The following is an 18,797-nucleotide window of genomic DNA, read 5'->3' as shown; positions in this document are numbered from 1 at the left end:
GTAAGAAGGAATTAAGCTACCCATTTAAATATAACAGCTGCCTGTGCAATCTACTGCTGCTCTTTATAGGAAACGCTTAAATCATTGAGATACTTAATTGGGTTAAACAGATCCCTAGCACATAGATGTTCTATAAATAAAAGAATGAGTAAATAATCTAGTAACCTTCCTTTTCATGTCCTTCACTTAAAGAGATCATTCTGTTTTGTTTGCACCAGTAAGATCACTGTTAGAGGACTCCAGAGAGGTTTGATTTCAGGTGTGGTGGGGCTTTCCCAAGGAAGTCCCTTTTCATTTGTTTCAGGTGTACTGCCACCTTTTTTCCCTGGCTCTTTCACTAAAAATGAAAAATTTGTTGATCTTTGCTATAAGTAGGTAGGCACCTGGGCTTTGCTTTTGCAACTAGTCAAAGAAGTCAAGTTATCAGGCTGATCTCGCCTTGCTATCTAGAATCAGAAAGGTTTAAGTAGCCCAGGGACTACTCAAAGACAGCTGGAGGAGAAAGGGAGCGAGAAAAATGCTTATAAAGAGGTGGGCAAAAGAGCGGGACCTTGTCTCAAAAAAAAAAAAAAAAAAAAAAGGAGGAAGTGGTAGGAGGTGTCTGAATTTCACTGTGACCTGTTCTGTCAGGTGATTTTTGGTGGGGCGGGGACATGAAAAAAAAAGTTAAAATGTCCTTATAAAGACAAAATCTTTTTCTTTCCTGGCTGATGATTTGTCATTCTAGTCACTTCCTGCCTTGTGACCACACACCCGGGCTTGACAAAGCTGTTCTGCAGATCAGAAAGAAGGGGTTCCTGGTCATACACCAGTACTACCAAGGACAGCTTTTTTCCTACAAGGTAAATTTTCTTCATGTGTTTTTGTTGGTTTTAAGTGCTTGTGATGCCCTCCGGCACTGTTTCTGTGGATTATGGGTTTTGCCTTCAGGGGACCAGAGATATGAGCATGTCACCTGAGACCTCTGTTATTCCTGCCACTGTCTAACTGGCCAGGACATCTGCCGCCACCTCGCTTGGCCATCCAAGATGGAGCACCTCGGCTCTCCGGGCTGGGTTCTTCTCAGCTTATCTGCAGTTATCGCCCCTGCCCAAAATTAAGGTTTCTTTTTCCTTTTAAAACCAAACCATGTTCTGGTTTATTTCTATTGCTCTATTTCAGGGAGGCTATTTACTGTGATTTTATCTTCTTTAAAATGTTTTCAGGAAAAGCGCGTATTGATAATTTAGATTGTACTGCTTATTGGCCTAATGGGGGTAGTTTAATTTTAGTTCCTGAGGCTCTGTTTTTCTAAAAAACTTCTTTACAGTACTTTAGTGGATATGTTAATATCTTGAGTCATATGTTACTGAATGTGATACTGGTTATTTGAGTGATTTTTGGCGCCAAGGGTTTTTAATGGGTGTGCTTTATAACCACATGGAATTAGAGGTTTTCTCTTTTCCATTTGTTCTCTAAAAATAAAAGCAATTTGTGTAATGCTTAATTGTAGTGTTTTTGTAGGATTGTCTGAATTATTTGTTATGCTTATGACCATATCAATGAATATTCACTCAAATTCTGGAAGAAAGGCTTTTATCTACAATAGAAATTTTTATACAGTTTATATGGGATATTTATTCCAGAAACTTTGCCCAAACATAGACACTTCGGATTTTGTAGTATAAGCTTTTACTTAATTACCACTATCATATAACACTAAGAACCATTGACAAATGATAACTATAAAAGCCATTCAGACTGGAAATGGAAACATTAATCAGGATATTTATCAAAACCGAACTTTTCTTTTACATAGCACCTTGTTTTCTAAAATTACTCTGTCAGGACTATCAGTAAGCAAATAGAGGTGGCTTATCCACACACATCTTGATTTTGAATTTACATACATTTGTCATAAGTTTGGTTTCTATTAAGTATAATTGTTTAAAGAATGTCTCTGTAGACAAATTTGAATAGAATTAATCATTTACCTATAAATGTGAATTTCTGGAAACTGCAAAATGTGACCACCAATGTTACTTTGCACAACATCTCACCTGAATAGTTTCAAACAAGCAAAAATGTGAAACTGAGAGAAGAGGGACTTGAACCCCGTAAAAGAACAGATTAAAAATATGTTGTGTCTTATTTTAAGTAAAACTATTAATGAGAATAAAATAAATTCAAATGCGAAGGAATGTCAGTATTTTTCTTATATTTACGAAGGAATAAAAGAGAACTACATGAAAGTTAATTCAAAATATAAAGGTCCCCTGTTTAAAATTAAGTTTACATTGCTAAAGCATCAACCCCATATGTTACAAAGATACTCCTCTTCATTCTAGCTCACCCCCAGGAACATCAGGGGAAACATCTTCTAGGTCTTGCCCTTTGAACAAGCACTGCTGTGATGGAATGGAGTTGTGCCTAGGAGGACATTTCCTTAGCAATCCCAGAGACCCTTTTCTTTGTAGCATTTAAATTTTTGTCTCTTTTGTAAATTATGCCTTGAAACAACTGGTAATTTGGGAAACAATCTCAGCCCTTTAACTTCATTTGTAATTCTATCTCTGAACCCTTTGGGGAAGGGAAGACCAACAAGTAAAGTCTCATTTGAATGTAACCATTTAACTTGGAGAGGACAGGAAATTAATAATAGCACTCAATAATTATGAGCACGTAGTGTAGGCAGCTACTCTTTATGCATTACCTCGTTTAATCCTCTCAGCTACCTTTAGAGATAAGGAATGGGCTAGATGGTTGAAGGAACCGGCCATAGGTCACTGGGCAGTTGGGGTGGGGGGCAGTAGATGGTCAGGATTTCAGGCTCCTACTGACTGCGTGTGTTACAGGCCAGCATACTTTTCTCAGAGGTAGGTGATTGTAGACTTTTATTACTGAAGCTAGCTAACAAGATCTTGGCACTCACAGTTTTAAGAAAGAATAAAAGAGAGAGAGAGCAAGAGAAAGAGAGGAGAGAGGGAGAGAAGAAAAACTTTGTAATACAATTACAAACATTTTTATTTTTATAAATAAGAGATACCATTGCAGGTTTTATATAATAATGGGATGAAGAACTATTTTTAAATTAATGCGTAATTTTACTAAAGAATTGTGTGCCTTTACAAACTTGCCTCGACCCACTTCCCCAATCTTATTTCTTGTCACTTCCTTCTGTTCAACCTCCCACTACCTCATCCCCTCCCCCGCCACTGCTAACCCACATTTTGGTGCACCAGACCACAAGCCACCAGAAAGTTCCATTCTCTTTCACCCTTTTTCACTGCAACTGTTTCTTTAATTGCATTCTTCTTTATTTTTAAAACTTCTGATCATTTTTCAAGGCGGACTTCAAGAAACATACCCCTTTGGAGGCCTTCCCGTCTTCTCCCTGCCCCCACTAATTGTTTATTTGGTGTGCATTTGCTAAATGCTTTGATCTTGGAGTAAGTATAACATTAATCACATTAATTTAGTTTCAAGTCCTTATTTGCTGACAGACCTGAGCTCCTTCTCCATCTTTCCTGGCACATAGTAGATACTAATGGCATTTATTGAATTGAAAATTTGTCACAAGTATTTTTTTTCTCAGCTTCTTACATACGCATGAAAGACTTTGATTGTACTTATTAACTTAATATTTACTGAGTTTCCATTTATTGCTATGAATGAAGATGCAACAATAATATAATATTTTGCATTCTACCATGCTTCAGCTTTACCAAAGCCCTAGTCTCATTTTAGCTTCAAAGTATCATATAGACATTGACCTCAAGAAATTTAAAAAATTGTACAATGACTAACACACAGGGAAAATTATAATCTATTTTTTTAGTATAAATACAGTGGTTGGGCCAAAACTTAGCTACCCTTGCCAAAACTATATACCCAATAATGGGCCTCTTTGGTGACAAAGAACACAAGAGCAGTTGTTAACTTTTACTTAGTCACTTTGGATTATTCTCAGAAAATTCTCAAGTCAACTTCTCCTTGTTACCTAAAGAGTACAGGCCCTTCTGTGTATACAGGAGAAATGGCAAGCAACTTTTAAAACCAGGTTAGGTAAAATAAAATTAAGAAATCTGCTTATAAGGTTATATTTATGAAGAGTCAAACACTTATAAAATAAGATTATAAAGGCTTGGACTTTATGACTAACAGTAGATTTTATAGTAGAGTGACATTATTTCAGTTAATCTAATTTTCTTCCTAGTGTTTTTTTATCTGCTAGTTTCCCACCTTACAGATATCAAATGAAATGATACTATTTCATCTGTATCTTGAACACGGCAGAAATAAACATTAGAATTAGGACACATCAAAATATAAAACTAATCAGTGTCCGCAGATTTAGAGAGTTTCAAGTGTTCCTATTTTGCCAGATGGAAATGCACTTCTTAAAAAAGTGTTGATGTTCCACAGTGTCTTCATTTTGAGGCTCTCAGAAGTCACCTCCTGATTAAATGTTGGTTTCCTCGGGATATCTCCCTACAGCTGCTGTAGCCGTGGTACTCCCCAGATGGCATCTCCTTGTTGCTTTCCTCAGTTCCCTTCTGATCCAACTTCCTGCCTTATACTATTGACTGTTCCTGTTGTTTTGGTTTGTCAGTTTTGATGCTTACATCAGTCTGCCCAGAAATTGCATAACTGCTCCATCTTGTAAGATATCGGTGGGGGGTGGGGGGAATGGAAGGCGTTTCAATTAATCATCCTAATAATAACGCTAATACTTACATTGAATCAGGTGTTTTTCTAAGTGCTTTAACCCTGTGAAAGCATTTAGTTGTCATACAGTCCTGTGAGGTAGTGTCTGGTGTCCTCTTCATATTTGAAGGCAAGTTCATTCATTCACGTAGTTTATTTAATTTTCTACAATTGGATCAATTTTGTCTTAACTGTTGAATTTCAGGCAACTTCCTGGAATAAACAGGTAGCAAACCATGGTGCTTATTTGTAACTAAGCCCCCAAGTTGAGCTCAAATAATCATAATACACCCCCAAATAAATGCATCTATATGATAAGTGCTTTTATTAAACAGATTATTCTGTGTCATTATATCATCATCATCATCATCATCATCATCATTATCATCATCATCGTCATCATCAGCAGCAGCAGCATCAGTAGTCAGCCCCTCTGTACACTTGACTGAGTAGAAGCTGGTTGTTAACAATTATAGGGCTCTGCATGGGTCACAGAACATGATCTCCACCCTCAAAAACTTTAAAAGGTTCCTAGTCTTTTGTTTGTTTGTTTGTTTTGTGAGACAGAGTCTCAGTCTGTCGCCCAGGCTGGAGTGCAGTGGCGCCATCTCAGCTCACTGAAACCTCTGCCTCTTGGGTCGCCCAGGCTGGAGTGCAGTGGTGCAATCTCGGCTCACTGAAACCTCTGCCTCCTGGGTCGCCCAGGCTGGAGTGCAGTAGCGCCATCTCGGCTTACTGAAACCTCCGCTTCCTGGATTCAAGCGATTCTTCTGCCTCAGCCTCCCAAGTACCTGGGACTACAGGCGCCCGCCACCACGCCCAGCTAATTTTTTGTATTTTTAGTAGAGACGGGGTTTCACTGTGTTAGCCAGGATGGTCTCGATCTGCTGACCTCGTGATCTGCCTGCCTTGGCCTCCCAAAGTGCTGGGATTACAGGCGTGAGCCACCGTGCCTGGCCTTTAAAGTTCAGAATAATTTTAGTCAAGTGGCATTCACATTTTCTAGTCTGTTGTGACTGATAGACATGAATAGATTAAACATTCTAGTTTTTATACCCAAGCACACTTATCTATGATTGTATAGTAATGGCCAAATATAAGTGTCCTAAAAACTGAGAAAGAATGAAACATTGTTTTAAATGTTAGTGGAGGAAGAGAGGTAAAAGTGATCCACTTACTGGGTTTAAGTAAGTTTTGCTTAACTTTAGAGCCATGGCTGTGTCAGCCCCACTTACAAGTACAAGGAGCCTGTTTCTCAAAGATGGTCAGTTGTTCTTTCTGGCGGAAGGAAAAGCTATGTTAAATTGGGGAACTAGCAAACCCACAGTTCTGTGGTTGCAGCATTGATTCTTGTTTCAGCATCGGTTACATAGACAGAAGGGAGGGTCTGCCTCCCTCTCTCTCTCTTTCTCTCTCTCTCTCTCACACACACACACAGACACACAAACACACACACACTCACTCACACACTCCTTCTTGACTGGATAAGCTAAAGTGGAAAAGAGATTATGTTCTCCATAGCAGAAAAGCTGACACCAAATTCAGCAGGCAGATTAATTATGCATGTGAATTGCAATCTCCCAGATAATTTGCTTTCCTTCTTTTTCTGGTTGCACTTTCCAGAGGGAAGTGAATTAATGGAACAATTACCTTGCATTTAAATAATACCCTGCGTTTTGTTTCCTCAGTCTGGTAGTAGTCACTAAAATTTATCCAAGCTATGTATCCAAATGTGTGAAGTAAAAGGATACACAAATGTTATTTGTATAAAATTTGCTTATTTTCCCTATTCAGCATTCCTTAGGCAAAGTTTAAAATTAGAAGTGGATCTTTATTAACCTCAGGTGCAACTTTTTTTTCCATTAAAAACCTTTTTATAATAATTCATGAGATTATAATAGATGTGAGTGCATTCAATATAGCTTCCATCCTGAAAATGTTTTTTAAGTTTTTATTTACTTTTAAATTGACATATAATAATTGTATATATTTATGGGGTACCTAGTAATGTTTCAATACATACAATGTCTACTGATGAGATCAGAGTAATCAGCATATCCATCATCTCAAACATTTTTTATTTCTTGTGCTGGAAACATTCAATAACCTCTCTTCTAACTATTTTAAAACTATGTACTGTTAACTATAGTCATGCTATAGTGCTATAGAACATGAGAGCTTATTCCTCCTGTCTAGCTGTAATTTTGTATCTAAACAAATCTATCCTCCACCTTCCCCCTACCCTTCCCAGCCTCTAGTAATCTCAGGTGTAACATTTAAAAAGTAGATACTTTGTACCTCCTTGACATCCTCGGCTCATATCACCCTCACCGGAAAGGCCAGCGTGAACAAAGAAGAGTGGGATATAAATTTTTTATAGAGAAAGCTAGGTAATAGGTGCAAAGTGGGAGTAAGGAAAAAAGAGAAGATCATGCATGCAGTTTTGCACCGTTGAGCACCCTCTCCTCATCTTAAAAATGCGAACTGAACTTCCCCCACTGTTTCTAACGCTTTTTCCCCACCACCCCGGCTAATTTTTTTTTTTATAGGAAGGGGTTTCACTGACTCTCCTCTGACCCCCCCCGGCCTAGCGTGAGCCACCGCGCCCGGCCTCTAACGCTTTATAAACAGTTTTAAAGTTTCCCCTCTGAAAATATGAAATATGGCCGTGCGCGGTGGCTCACGCTTGTAATCCCAGCACTTTGGGAGGCCGAGGCGGGCGGATCACGAGGTCAGGAGATCGAGACCACGGTGAAACCCCATCTCTACTAAAAATACAAAAAAAATAGCTGGGCGTGGTGGCGGGTGCCTGTAGTCCCAGCTACTCGGAGAGGCTGAGACAGGAGAATGGCGTGAACCCAGGAGGCGGAGCTTGCAGTGAGCCGAGATCGCGCCACTGCACTCTAGCCTGGGTGACAGAGCGAGACTCCATCTCAAAAAAAGAAAATATGAAATATGGTAGGCACCTTGGGAAACTTTTTGGATTTTTTCCTTTTCTTGCTGTCGTTCATGTTGGGACTGTCCCTCAAAATATCATGAATTCTGTTTCTTTTCTGTGACCACTGAGAATGACAGTTGTGATACTTCATCTACCTGGTGATATTCACACAGTTTTTCTCCTCCCTCAGTACCCACCCTACTGTTTACTGCACGCAGTTCTTCCTCCAGTATCATATCTCCAGTACCAGTTCTTTAAAGCTGAGTGTCTGCAGCTCCCAGGCACAAAAGAGGCAAATGTGGTATAAGGAAAGGGGAGCAAAGGTAGAGACAGATTTGGATTTATATTCTGGCCTCTTGGTAAATGTGGAGCCTGAGCAGGTCTCTGGGGCCTCTAAAGTTCAGTTTCCTCCTCTATAAAATCAGGCAAGTGCTATCTATCTACTCACTAGGTGTGATGTGGGTTATTTTCCCCTTCCATTTTCCCACGTTGTCGTCTATGTAGATATGGAGCATATCTACTCCACTCAGCATCACCACTGACTTACCGAGCCCCTAATATTTACTAGGCATCATGCCAAGCGCTTGAAAGATAATTACTCTTTTATTTTCATAGATAGCTAGGTAAAGTTGTTATTAATTATATCCTTATTCCAGATGACCAAGCTGAGGTTCAGGGAGGGTTAAGTGACTTGTCTGGGGTCACAGAACCAGTAACTGGCAGAGTCAAGATTCACACCTTTCCTCTCTCTCATTTTATGTTGGCAGTTTCTTAAAAGTATAATCCATGTCTATTTAAACTGTTTTGTATCTTCTAACATGATCCACTAGTTGCTTCCTGATAATATGTCTATATACCTTTTTGTGATTCCGTGATTATTGAGTGATTATTTGTAATTCCACATTTTCTTTTTCTTTTCTTTTCTTTTTTTTTTTTTTGAAGACAGAGTTTTCGCTCTTGTTGCCCAGGCACAATCTTAGCTCACTGCAACCTCCGCCTACTGAGTTCAAGAGATTCTCCTGCCTCAGCTTCCTGAGTAGCTGGGATTACAGGCACACACCACCACGCTCAGCTAATGTTTTTGTATTTTTAGTAGAGACAGGGTTTCACCATGTTGGCCAGGCTGGTCTTGAACTCCCGACCTCAGGCGATCCCCCTACTTCGGCCTCCCAAAGTGCTGGGATTACAGGCGTGAGCCACTGCACCCGGCCTATAATTCCACATGTTCTATCAGGAAGAGATCTCAAGTCTCCTTTTGTTAGGTCGGCTGGTATACCAAACATATTTGAGAAATAAATATAAATGCTTCAGGATTTTATGGTGGGAAGTCTTTAAAATAATAGCTATGAAGATATTATATTAGGCTATTTAGACACTTAAAATTTTGATAAAAGAAATGTTATACATATTCTATTGTACATTGGTGTTGGTAAATATTTACCAACTAAACTATAACTTTCCAAAAAAATGAAGATAAAGAGAGCCCATCAAATTAATAAAAATTTCCTGTCTCAATTTATCTGTAACTCCTCCTTTTGTTTTTTTCTGCAAATAAGCTTGTCATTAGAGATTCTAAAATCCAAGGAGCCTATTGAGAATGAGGTCACATTATTAAAAATAAATAGAAGTTTCTGTTATCATTGCTTGTATACAAATGTCTGCTGTACATTGTCTCTCTGTTTTTCAGCTCAGACTACAATGGTGAAAATGCCTGGAGAATTAGAGAGTGGAGAGGCAGGTAGAGTGTAGTGCAGGATAACGGAATCAGTTCTGAGCACTGGTGCATCTGACAGGGAGGAGATGTTGCCCAGTGGTCCTCATCACAGATGCCCAGAGATCTCTTCTCTTTTCATGGCTCATAGTGTATGTGGTTGGGCTTTTCTTAAGATTGCTGTACATTTTTCCACTCTGGCCACACTTCCTCAAATGTTAGAAGGTGCTTTCCACTGTCAGTATCTCAGGCAAGGCAAAGCCCGGAGCCCCTTTGCCACTCAGGATGAGCTAATACCAGTGCTGTTGGCTTTGGGTTGGTATCATGCACCAGTTCTACAATACCTGACTTCAAGGACTCTGAATAAGAAATGTGGTACCAAAGCCAAAATAAGCCAGACTGAGAACATTAAAACACAGAGCATGGATGTGAGATCTAGATTTACACCCACACAAAACACATAATATACACACAACTAAGTGTTGCTTTTAAGTTGCGACTTGACAATATTTCCTACAGTTTATACTAGAAATTGGGGTTTGTTCTCCAAGATAATTTTGCAAAAGTTCTAGTTCTTTTACATTTTCTTTTAACTTCCTCTGTTCCTTCCCTCTTCCTTCTTTTCCTTCCTCCCTTCCTCTCTTCCTCCCTTCAGTCACCAGGCATTGTTGTATAGATTTTAAATGCTTTGTCTCACCTAATCCTAATGCTGCCCTATGAAATGAACGGTGTGGTTGTATGATTAGCACCCCTTCTTTAAAGATGAAGAAACTGAGTCTCGGAAAATTTAAGTAACACATTCGAATACACACAGCAAAAAATAGTTGAGTCAGCAAATCCAGCATTTCACAATACCACGTCACTGCCTAGCTGATTCATTTTAAAAACAATATATAATGATCCTAATTTCCTAAAGGAAGCGAGGAACATTAGCTTTTGTTTGGAATGCCTTTACCTGGGTGTATGCCTGTATCCTAGATCCACACATCTAAGAAGTAAAGCACATTTCACAGACTGTGCATCTCAAGGGTTTTTTAAATAAAACTTTAGGTTCTTAAAATGCCAACTGACTTGTGTTTTTCCCATGCATTGCTTAGATCAAACTAAGACTCTGGAGATTCCACTTACTTCTCTTTTTGGACCAGTCACTGACTCACTTTGAGACTTTGGGGAGTGACTTCACCCTCCAGGGCCCCTATTTTCCCATTCTAACATGGTCAGTTCCCTCCTGTCTTTGCAGTGTTTTCTAAATGGGAGACAGTGACATAAGGAGAAAGCTATGCACACACAAACAAACCAAAATGGTTTCTGGGCAGAATTATTTTGTTGTTTGCATTCACAGTACCTGTGGTGAGTGGAGTATAGCCTGCATCACCGAGGTTTTGCCTCTAGAAACAAGAGCTAGTGAGAATGAGCAGCACGCTGACACCACCTCACCAACCTCTCATCCTGGAGGTCTCCTCCTGCATCCCTGGCTTTAGCCACACCCAACCTGCCACAGCTTCCTCTGTGTGCGTTTGCTTTGCACTTTGTAGAGCTATTTTCTCTTTCTTTTCTTTTCTTTCTTTCTTTCTTTTTTTTTTTTTTTTTTCTATAATGGAGCCTTGCTCTGTGGCCCAGACTGGAGTGCAATGGCGTGATCTTGGCTCACTGCAACCTCTGCCTCCCGAGTTCAAGCGATTCTCCTGTCTCAGCCTCCTAAATAGCTGGGATTACAGGCACCCATCACCATGCCCGGCTAATTTTTGTATTTTTAGTAGAGATGGGTTTTCACCGTGTTGGCCAGGCTGGTTTTGAACTCCTGACCTCAGGTGATCCACCCATCTCAGCCTCCCAAAGTACAGGGATTACAGGCGTGAGCCACCGTGCCCCGCCCTGCAGAGCTATTTTCTCTGCCTGAAATGCCCTTTTCTATTTTATCTGTTTGGAAAACTACTAGTTCCCTAAGACTTAGCTCAGTGGGCAACATCACCTTCTCTGGAAAACCTTCTCTTCCCTTCCCAGGCAGAGTTAAATACAGTTGTTCCATGGCATCCACAGGACACTGGTTGCAGTAACCCCCTCGGTACTAAAATCCATACATACTCAAGTCCCGCAGTCAGCCCTGTGGTACCCACATGTACGAAAAGTCGGCCCTTGGTCGCCCTGGGTTTCGCATTCTGTGAATACTTGTATTTTCCATCCGTATTTGGTTGCAGATGCTGAACCTGAGGACAATGAGGGCTGACTGTATTGAAGAAAATTGCATATAATTGGATGCACACCATTCAAACCTGTGTTGTTCATGGGTCCACTGCACTTCCTTCTCTGTGCTCCTGTAGCTCCATGCAAATAATATCTTGAAAATATTCATATGAGTGTAGTCTTGCATTTACATGACTATTTTGTTTACTGGACTGTGTTCCCCTCAGGAGCAAGGATTCTCTGCTGTTCATCTTGGTATCTCTAGTACCTAGGACAAGGTATGTGCTTTATTAAATGTGAGTGAATGACTGAGGTGTGGAGGCCACGGGCAAAGAGGACCCTTTTCTCCACCAGTGGCAGGGGGGACACAGGCAGAAAAGATCAAGCCTGGTTGTGTTCTTGCTCTTCTTAATACTTCCTTTAAAGATGTTGAGAAACCGAAGACACATTTAGAACTTCCCTAAAGAGCCTAGGAAGGGCCCAGTCCTAAGTAAAGTCTTGCAGAAATATGTGTTTCCCTAATTAACATGAGGTCAGAGCTTTGACCTTTAAGGGTTTCTTTTTGAGTAACCCCAAAGGATGGCAGGGAAACTCGAGATACAGGAATCTCATAGCCAGAAATGACAGGAAAGGCAGGAGGCCACTCCAGTTTATAGCTGTGTGACCCTGGGCCAGTTATTTAAACCTCAGTTTCCTCATCTATAAAGTGGGAATCATAGTAATACCCTATATGATTGTGGTGAGAATTAAATGTGAATGCATATAAAACATTTAGCACTGAGTTAACCACTCATTAATGTTAACGGTTATTATTATCGACCAACTGGTCTTCTCATTTGTTCTGTAGCTATTTGCCCTTTCTCTGACTCCAAATAGATAGACTTTCTATAGAGAGGGCATGGACTCTCTGATGAATGAAGAAAAAAATAGACCGACCTTTAAGCAATCTCCTACTGCTCTGTTGAAATCTAGGTCAAATGGCACTTCCTCTAGGGGGCTGCCTTTGACTCTCCAGGGGAGAGCTATTTTTTCCCTCTTCCTGTGGATCTAAAAAGTTCCCCTGTATTCTAGTTACTGTGTCTCTCTCCCCTACTCAACAGGCCAGAGCCACATCTCTTTATTCTCAGCATCTAACACAAGACCTGGCGTATAGTAGGTGTTTGGCAGATGTCTATTGAAGGAAGAAATTTACAAATGTATGAATTTTTTTAGTGACAGACATTTAGAATTACTGGAGGAAGAATATCATAGTTCAGACAGTGAGACGCAAATTACATGCAGGTAAATGCTAGCACCTATATTTCCAGCATGCTCCTTGGTACACCGCATATGTGCATCCCAGGTGGGTTCGCCCCTCGTTCAGTCACTGCCCTGTCTCCAAGGTTCCTTTCCCTCCCACCTCAGCGGCACTCAGCTTACAAGCAGGCCGTATAGAGTTGGATAGAGACCTACTGCCAAGCATTACTGGCAGCCAGCAGGTTTTACAGCAACAGTGCCAAGAAGCCCAGCCTCAGGATCTGCAATCTCAGACAGAAACGCTTTTGCGGCTGGCAAGGTAGGGCTAGGGAGCAGGCACAGGTGCCATTTCACAGACTACCTCGGGCCAGCAGCTGCCCTTTAGACACCAAATTAACTCACCAAAGTTGTCTTTCCAGCAAAGTGGTTTAATGTGAACTTGAAGCATTTATTAGCCTTGTTTTGGGTGTCTGTACCTTTCAGTGGATGGGATTGTCTAAGTATAAACAGAAGCATATTATTGTTAAACTCCTCAAAGAAGGTGATAGGGGGCTTTTCAAGTCCTGTATACCATTAGTTTATGGATTGTTTTGTTCATGTATACAGCTGATTTACTGAGTACCTCACATGTGTCAGACACTAATCTGCTAGGAGAGATGAATGGAAACAGGGACCACACTACAGAGATCTGGACCAAATCTCAGAGGAGGAAGGGCTCACTGATTCTCCTCCGTCTCCAGAACAGGATGCCTGAAACCATGATGATTGTTGCGATAAGTCTGAGGGTGTCATTTTAGTATTGATCTATGAATTTTGCTGTCTTGTCTTTTGAACATTTCATCTTGTGGTGAGTTGTTTTAATTGGGTTTGCTCTTTGGTTGCTAAGGAAATTTGGAGGGCCTTAGTGCAAGGTCAAGAATCAATGTACAACAAGGTGTGGTGGTGCACGCCTGTAGTCCTAGCTACTCAGGAGGCTGAGGCAGGAGGGTGGCTTGAGTCCAGGAGTTCTGGGCTGTAGTGTGCCATGTCAATTGGGTGTCAGCACTAAGTCTGGCATCAATATGGGACCAGGGGACCACTAGGTTATTTAAGGAGGAGTGGGTGCACTGGCTCACACCAGAAATGGAGCAGGTCAAAACTCCTGTGCTGATCAGTAGTGAGATCACACCTGTGAAGAGCCCCTGCACTCCTGCCTGGGCAACATAGTGAGATCTGTCTCTTTAAGGAAAAAAAATAGAATAAATGTAGAGACAAATGCAGGGGGTAAGAATCATCGTGACCTAGAAGATGCCAGTGTACACAGTATTTGTATGTGATTTGGCACATGTTAATTGCAGCCTAAACCTGAACAGTGCCTTTGCCATACCTAGATAAATTCCCCTTCATGTACAAGAAACATACATGAAATTATATTCGTAAGACATTTGAAATCTTGGGGGATGGTTCTTACTATATGTGGAGAAGGTCTTAATTAAAGAGAAGAGTCCTATCTTAGGGTTTAAAACTTATTAAAGAGGAAAGAAGAGAAACAAGGAGGCCTGGACTCTGGTCCCAGCCACACCTCCAATAAGCTCTGTGATGTTGGGCATGGTCTTTAACTTGGGTGTCATTTCATGCCTCTGTGACAGGCGAGCGGCCAGATAGATCGTCTCTAAGATCCCTCCACCTCTACATTCTATGACTGCTATTCTTACTACATTCATTCTATAAGGAAGTTGGCACAGACCCAGAAGATAGCAAAGAAAACTATGAAAGATTTGGAGAATAAGCCCAAACAAAGCAGGTTACAAGAATATAAAGAGACCAAGGCATGTGATGGAATCTTTATGAATTGAACAGCTCCTGTTATTTCCTCTGAGAATAGCCCAAGAAAGAGAGACCTTTAATCGTATCAGAAAAGATTTAGGTTACAAAGTAGGGATATGAGACACCAGAGAGGTTGTAGGATTTCCTTATTTGGATATTTTTAACAAAATAGTAGATGGCTCTCTTTCTGGGACAGTTTGCGTACCGTCTTGCCTAGAAACTAGGAGTGAACTGGATCAACGTGTCTTAAGCTGTGTGTGGTGACATCCCATAAAACAGGTCTCACGTGCTGCTCTGGGAACTTCCCTGATCTGCGCGGGGCAGTCCAGCAGCTAGGGAGCTGAGCAGAGGGCATCTGCCTGGGGCCAGTGAGGAGAATGCATCTAGACAGAGCTTTACGTGCTGCTGAGGTAAGAGCAGGAACACAGCCCCCCAGCCCCCGGGAGCGAGGCTGGGCTGGGAGCTGCCTACTCCCCCACTTGCTCCATTTCACAGGAGGCACCTCCGGGCCAAAGCTGCAGCTGCTAATGGCGCCAGCAGCTATTTCTCAGCTCATTTGCAATACTTTCTAATCTAGCTCTAATTTGTATGTATACTTGTCAGCTACTGCATAGAATTTTGGAACTTTTAACATAGAAGGGACTCCGCTTCTCAATTTACGAATGAGAAAACTGAGTCCCATAGAGGCAAGATGGAGCCTGAAGTTACACAGCCTAGGTCTCCTGACTGCCAAGCTCGGCACTTCCTTCCATTTCCTGCCAGTTATTTCCACTTCGATTTCTTTGGAGATGTTCAAGTATATTAATTATCTCAATATCTTAATTGCCTGGGCTGCTTTAGGTATTTTATATTTTTATTTTTTTGATAAGCCTCTGTGCTAATTTCTTACACTTATCTAGTTTTATTTTTCCCTCAGAGCCTTGTGTTTAACCTTTTCACTTGTTCGTTTTTGATCTTCAGAACTCTTTTCATTGCATTAACCATTTCACAGTAAATTAGCTGTAATCCATGTGCTGCATTTGAAACTTGATATTTAACTGTGGGCTTCATGCCTGAAGCCGCTCACCAACCCCTAGCAGCCAGGGCAGTACTTTGTATGTAGACACATATATGGAGTGAAAGAATGAATGAATGGCATTTGATATCAAGGTAATAGTGAAATCATGGTTAAACAGCTAGCCCATAATAATATTCAATTTATTGAAAAGATGCATTTGGGGTACTCTGAGCTTTCAGTAGGGGAAAGTCTGGATCTTAAAGTGCTTCTGGTAGAATGTGGGCTAAAGGGTAGCTGTAGAATTTAAAGATGTTAGTACCAGGAGCATCACTGTCTATAGCTCAGGGAAGGAGAGAGATGCTAAGGCACAGAAAGGCCTCCCCAAGCCCCAGCCTGGAGTATCCCCTTTTCTTGCAAGAGGCTTGTTCTTGTGTCACACCCTTAATGGGACTGGGCAACTTGGTAGAAAACAGAGGTATCAGGAATGTACTAAGGGAGAGAAGGCAAGAATGAGAACTCCTTAGCTGGCGACAGAGCCAGGCTCTGTAAGATGTGCTACACAGCTTCAGAAGCCCCTCAATGTAGTGGTCAAACCAGAGGCACCCAGAGAAATATGAGGTTGATGAAGTTTGGAGTAATCTGGATTGCTAGCTTCCCATAAGTGTTTATGTGGCCTGAGATAATAGTGTCAGAGCAGAGCCATTGAGTCTCTCTTCCTGAATAGCCTTCCCCTACCTTCCACCCTGTGGCATTTACATCAGAGCCTGCAGAGAGAATTCTGCACTCTGGAGCAGGCTTTGAGAGAATCCATGTATCTTCAGGGAGAAAAAGGACAATCTGGAGGAGATTCTGACTTGATAAAAAGATTCATAAGAGTCCCTTTAACTGGCCATCTGTTTTTAAGGCCATTTATAATTATTTGGTTTCTTAAAAACAAAGTCATTTTAAAATTATATTTTCTGAATCATCCTTTATGTAAAATTTAGGCATATCTGTATCCACAGAGATATGATATCCCAAGAATATACAGTAAATTCCATATATTCGCAAAGTAAGATCTCCTACAGTAGTCTACTTCATAAAATGAAGGGGACAGGATTAAGTAAAAGCAATGTTTTTTCCTTAAATAGATTAATCTTGATGGCTTTTTAAAAATGTATGGGTATTTTATTTTGCTTCAGAGTCCTACATATTTTATTTTTCGTTTCTTTAGTTGTCATAGTCTAATGCTAAAGCTTACAATACTAATGTTATTCTAGATGATGTGTTGTTTTGGATTACTGATTGTTCTTGAGATGTTTGGAAGTTGTATAATTTCCCCTCTGGAAATGTACTGAAATTTATTGAGGCAGAGCTAGGAACTTGAGTCCTGAGTGTCCGGTTTGACTTTAACTACTGAATCAAGTTGCAGGAAAAGTGGGGCACATTCAAAAGAGTCCCTTGGCAAGGTGATACCAGGTCACAGATGCCTCCCTGATCCTGGCAGGTTATATGATTCGGCATCAGTATATTGAATCAAAATACTGACTAGCCCAGCACTACCATCTTTCAGAAATGATTCCACCCCTTGAGCATCTCTCTCTAGACAGGTCACCTCTTCCAGCCTTTCTGCTTCTTTTAATTATCAGTTATGAAACTCCTCAGAGAAAATTCCATTTACATTTTTACATTTACTTTAGAGGATGTTTTTTCTTCTGTAAATTCTGCAACACTGTGTTCAAGAGTAAACTCCCACAAATCGTTTCTATATTCAGACTTTAGAGAACTTAAGTTCAGGTACTTTTATGATAACTCATCCTCAGAAATTCCCTTCGCTACTGACTTAGGAAATACCAGCACTCTTTAAGCAGAAGCTCAAAACTCACTGATTTAAGAAATGAACAGGCTTTGTGGCTTTTGCAGTTTGTGGTGGGGCAATTTTTTTCTTAAGGTTTTAAAAATAATATAATTTTAAAAAATGAACAACCAATGCTTTTTTTTTTTGGCCAATGTCTTGAGATTCTACAACTATTGATTTAATAAATTTAAGTGCTCTCACATGCACACACACACACACAAAACTAGCAGCCCAGACATGACCTTGATGAATGATTTGTCTTCTTATAATAGATTTTTGATTTGGGCAGTAATTCAGAAGGGGAGTTCCCAAATTGACCACGGATTTGCAAAAGACCTAAAAATGGTTTGTGGCAGGGCATATTTAGATGATGTAGTCATTTAAAAGGGCCACACTCAATGCAGGAGCAGCCGGGCAGAGCTGAAGAAACCACTCACTTATACCTTGGAAGATACGTGCTTTCTTTAGCCCCTCCTTTTAAGCTCCAGATGCCTCAGCATGCCCATTACTGCAGCAATGTCCCTACAGTTTGCTGCCTATATGGTGCCAGTAATTTGCAAACTAAAGCCATCACCAACTAATCTTACTTATATTACTTATTAATCTGACTAATATTATCATAACTCATATTTTCAAATATGCATGAATTCAAATGGGTGCATTTTTTTCCAGGAAATCACATTCATGGACTATGTAAAGTACCTAATACTTGATTCCAACACCAGTGGTGTCTTTTGTTTTGTTTTGTTTTTTGTTTTTGAGATGGGGTCTCGCTCTGTCACTCAGGTCGGAGCACAGTGGCATGCTCTCAGTTCACTGCAACCTCCACTTCCTGGGTTCAAGTGATCCTCCCACCTCAGCCTCCTGAGTAGCTGGGATCACAGGCATGCACCACCACACCTGGAAAATTTTTGTATTTTTGGTAGAGATGGGGTTTCACCATGTTGCCCAGGCTGGTCTCGAACACCTAAGCTCAAAGCAATCTGCACACCTCAGCCTCCCAACATGCTGGGATCACAGGTGTGAGCCACTGCACCTGGCTCAATGTATTTCTTAAAAATGATCTGGTCTGCCTGTTTTTACATTAATTATGTCCTCTTCCTGCTGCTTTGCTTTGTGAAATTGCTGCCATTTGCACCTTCAGTTTAATTACTTAAAGGTCTCTGCTCAGTTATGGACCTTAGGGGCCCTTTTAATGGTAACTCCATCCTTTTCCTGCTCTACTTATCAGCACCTGCATTTACAAGCTCCAGCCTGGCATCGCCTTGAGAATTTGTACATGGATAAAACATTTCTTCTCATCGGACCTTCAGCTTCCTTATTTATAAAATGAGGACATTGTAATAAATTATTTATGAGGTTCCTTCTGTCTCCAAAAGTTAGATTGTGTTTCCAGGATATG

General features: G+C 40.7%; 1 protein-coding gene across 2 annotated transcripts in view; it reads left to right on the top strand.

The window, feature by feature from the left end:
* The window catches only part of LCP1 (lymphocyte cytosolic protein 1), a 73,636-nt gene that overhangs the window by 17,157 nt on the left and 37,682 nt on the right, over positions 1-18,797 (top strand). For both annotated transcript variants that reach the window (XM_058437867.1, XM_032150836.2), the window contains exon 3: positions 728-842. The gene's annotated coding sequence lies outside the window, so the exon portion shown is untranslated. The remainder of the gene's footprint in view (positions 1-727; positions 843-18,797) is intronic.

Source organism: Hylobates moloch, unplaced genomic scaffold (genome assembly GCF_009828535.3).
Source record: "Hylobates moloch isolate HMO894 unplaced genomic scaffold, HMol_V3 SCAFFOLD_4, whole genome shotgun sequence".
NCBI classification, from domain to species: domain Eukaryota; kingdom Metazoa; phylum Chordata; class Mammalia; order Primates; family Hylobatidae; genus Hylobates; species Hylobates moloch.
This window is presented reverse-complemented; position numbering and strand designations above follow the sequence as displayed.